Below are 4277 nucleotides of genomic sequence, written 5' to 3'. Positions count from 1 at the left end.
TTTCAAACATACACTAGTCTTTTACAACCTGTTACAATATTACAAAGGTGCATCTTAAATTGTTCTCACTCATCAGATTGTTCATCAAGTAACACTACGTCTACTACAATCTGTAGATAGTCTATTACAACCCCAATATGCCTACTGTTACAATATTACATTATTTACAGTCTATTACAGTCAAACATAGAGACAACTCTTTGCTGAGTAGTGCTATACGGCTTCAAACTTCAAATTCCATAGACCTGGAGCTCCTGTAAAAGAGTGAACACATAAACTACCAGCATTAGATTATTAGATTATTCCTGGACTATCAAAAAATTATATATTGAAAGAGATCTCATAGAAATGTAGATTTACGGGCCAAATATATGATAAAGCGATAGATTTAGTCAACTTTAAAGACCTAGATGTTTGTGATGCATCTTCACAGAACCACAAGAACACTAGATATAGTATAATATGATTCCAAGAGACTAAAAGAGCATCAATCAGGAGACCAAAAGAGCATCAATCAGTAGTAGGTATATAGCTAGCAAACTACTACTAGACATCATCGACACTTGAACCATAGCATGTCCAGCAAGTAAACAGAAAATGGGACAAGTACTAATTCTGGATAACATGTCCAGGAAGGCCATCCAATGGTTTCAGCAACATCCTAATAAACCAGCGGCACTCTAATACTACTAATTAGCAGCAGCAAATCAAATAGCCATATGAAGCACCAGCAATTGATCATCGACACAACAGTCAGCAAGGACTCAACCACGGCGCTAAAAGCATCAAAATCCTAACTGACCCATGAAACAGAGCATGGTTGTAGCATAGCAATGGGAGGAGCTCACAGTGGTGGTTTGTGTAGCCAATGTCGATCAGCCTCCGTTCGTCGATTGCAAGCACCATGCACCTTGGTTGGCCATGAAGCCCTTGTCCTCTGCTGCACGGATGAAATCCAAAGCATCGCTGTTGCACATGGATAGGAGGAGTCAGAAATTTTGAGGTCAAATCAAAAAGGGAATAGCATATAGTTTGCAAGTGCATGAGGAAGGAAAACAATGCAAAAGCATCACTTCGAGGTGTAGAATCCTAACCACAAGAGCATCAATCAGCAGCAGGCATATATATAGCTAGCAATAATACCATGTCCTCTCTTGTAAAGAAATATGAGAGAATTTAGATCACTAAAGTAGTGATCTAAACGGTCTTATATTTCTTTACGGCGGGTGTAGTAAATAGCGGCATCAGCACTTGTACCATGACATGTCCAGCAAGGAAACAAAAAATGGGAAAAATAATTTATTCTAGACTAGATACCAACTGAACTAGCCAGATTAAACTTGTGCATAGTCGTACCAGTCACTGTCTGCAGTAGCAAGCATTTTTCCAAGTTAAACTTGTGCGTACGACCCCTCAAAAAACAAAAAACTTGTGCCTACGCAGACATGCTATCACCAGTTCGCAAGACTTGTGGCAACGAGCATTACAACCAGCAACACAGGCAACCACCATGCACGGTGGTAGATGCGTCCAGTAGATAGATGCATGAAGAAAACTGAATTACTATAACAGAATACTTCATGGGGAAGTTGGATATGATGCATCGTGCAAGCAACTAATTTAGTAAGCAGTGCTCCAAAGTATTCCATATGTTAGGTGCAACTTGCATGCCAGCACGAAGAAAAATACACATCTTCTCAGTGTCAGCTACGACTAAGGGTGCAAACTGGAAACACGCTGAAACTTGACTGTTATGAAAACCATTGATCAAGTGGTCAAATCAATTCTCTAGTTCAACAAGTAGTTATATGAGGCATCAAGGTTGCTAAATATCAAGAAGACCAGTTAATAGACAGAATGAAGCAGAGACCATGAGGCGGATCAGCTGGCAAATATTTGAGAAACAGAGCAAAATGGCTTGCTAATTTTGGCATCAACGAATTTGGGATAGGGAGGACAAGCTAGCAAAATGCATTTAATAAAATGGATTGCTTATGGCTGCTGTAGTACTACATATATACATGCTAACGACATAAAGGTTCCATCAGGCCATGATCAACTACTCCAAACCATTGCATGCTGTGCAAAAAAAAATACTAGATGAATCTCACTAACAGGAGCACTAGGTGATTAATGGAAGAAGTAATCTGCAGTAGCAGGAGAAGCCTTGCATCATTGGTTTGGTCGGGTCGATGCTGAAAAGAGCGCCGTTGTACATGATCAGCACCCGAGCGGCTCAACCTTCCTATCCCCTACCTCAACTCGACCTGGCCTCAAGGAACCAACAGCGCCGCTGTACCTGGGTCATATTTAGGTACACAATTAGCTAATATGTCAACATTTAGTTACCATGGAAATAAAACAATGAACTCGGATAAGCATTAGCAGTGTAGTACAGAATGTATCACTATAGCAGTGCAGTCGAAGCACCATCAATAAATACTCAATCACAGTAGATAGTACTGGTGAGTATATACCGTAGGTCTCGTACACCAAATAATTACACACGACGAGGTGCAAGCAAACTGTTTCAAAAAAGACAAGTTACAAAGTAGGCACTGAGTAACAACAACTCCATGAAACTTAAGCTGCTGCTACCTTCATATACTAAATGGAACCAGAAGTATGTCGACTACTAGAGAACCATGGATGATGCCCAGGAAAAAAGAATGCACAAACACAAATGGTAGAGCCACTAATTAACCACAAGTGAGTTATCTCAGAGGTGCTACTCAAGCACTTGGAACCAGTATAGCAAGATAGATTACAAAAAAAAACAATTCAGCATAAACCGTTGCAAGCATGAAGAGGTATTTAATCTTTTCACCTGCATTGCAATTTTCAGGATATGGGACCAGCCACTAAGCAAAGCTTAGGCGGAACATTCTTTAGGACCAGCTAATTCAATAATAAGCATATCATGGACTGGAACAATCTATACCACTGTGGACGTTGTTTTCCACTATATATCTCCAACAATAACACTAGTATCAAACTTAAAAAGAAATGCTTGACTAGCTAGCTAGTTTCTGAAAAGACAAGGCATTAAGAGGTATCATCATTCTTTTAATAACTTGCATTGCAACATTCATGATCAATAGCTATGCACAAATGCAAGAAAATATACACAAACTGCCCGGCTCTCTTAAATATATTTTTCAAGTGGTTTCTTTACAGCTCGGTATATGTTGCAGTCGACAAAAGAAGATGTATTTGCAGTTGCCTGCCACTCTGGAATGTCGAGGTGCTGCCTGACCTTCTCAATGTCAGCCACCAAGTCCCAGGTGGTGTTCTCTTATAAACAAGCATGGGGAGTGCTCTTCCAGTGCCTCTCTGCAATCAAACACACGCAGATTAAGCACCACGGTCTCCTAGGAACACCGGTGAATAGACACACGAGGGGATCAAAACAAAACCAACCTGGTCGAACAACACGGTCCTGTAGAACTCCGGATTGAAGAATCCATAGTTGCCGGGCAAAGTGCCAGCCCAGGACCCCCGTGGAGGAAGACGACATGCTGCAGACAGAACAAAATCGATATTACTAAGGGAAGAATTGCAGGTGCGCAACTGGTAAATGTCATAAAGCCTTCATGCTGCAGACATGAAGTACCCATAGTCCAAGAGAACAATTCACCTAGTGCTAATCATGGTCTGATACTGGGATACGCACAAACTAGTGCCCACATGTGTGCTCTAAATTTAAAAATCAGGTTGTTTCTAATGCGTGCATACTGACTAACTGAAGAACTGCTCGAGTTTCAGTGGCCAAGAAGAATCAGATTTTGCATCACCAAGAGAGCACAAGGAAAGGGGATTGGCGGGGTTACCTGCCCTGATGCAGCTCCCGGTGGTGAAGCTGGCACTGATGAAGGCCCGCGTAGAGCGACCCTTGGTGTCGTTGCCCATCGGAGGTGCGGGGGTCGTGCCAGTGACCCACTGCGGCGGCTAGGGTTCGGACCCGCCGTGGCTGTGGTTCCCGCCGCCGTGGCCCCGGCGAGGAGCCCGAACAGGACCCCACGGGCTTGGCCTTGGATCCGGCCGCGGCAGGAGCGACACGGCCTCCCCTCTCGATCTGGGTGCACGGCCGCGGCCCCCCGATCTGGAGCGTAGGGAGATGAAGAAGAGACTAAGGGCGCCAGCGGTGGGGTGGAGGGCAAAGGATGGGCCTCGGGGAGACGAGCTCGCCGCCGGTGGGGTTGGGATTGGGGGAGAGGGAGGAGGTCGGTGGCGGCGGCGATTGGGTGGGACGAGGAGGAGCAAGCCCCTTGTCTTCA

The 4277-nt window shown here is 44.0% G+C and overlaps 1 long non-coding RNA gene across 1 annotated transcript; it reads right to left on the bottom strand.

Moving 5' to 3' along the window:
- Window positions 1-499: 499 nt before the first annotated feature.
- Window positions 500-3292, bottom strand: LOC119280755. The gene is made up of 3 exons (XR_005138168.1): window positions 3257-3292; window positions 2116-2299; window positions 500-940 (listed from the first exon to the last, which is right to left on the bottom strand). It is a non-coding gene; the product is annotated as an uncharacterized LOC119280755 (long non-coding RNA).
- Window positions 3293-4277: the final 985 nt, after the last annotated feature.

Source organism: Triticum dicoccoides, chromosome 3B (genome assembly GCF_002162155.2).
Source record: "Triticum dicoccoides isolate Atlit2015 ecotype Zavitan chromosome 3B, WEW_v2.0, whole genome shotgun sequence".
Taxonomy (NCBI): Eukaryota; Viridiplantae; Streptophyta; class Magnoliopsida; order Poales; family Poaceae; genus Triticum; species Triticum dicoccoides.
Note: the sequence above shows the minus strand (reverse complement) of the source record. Positions and strands in the feature narration are given on the sequence as shown.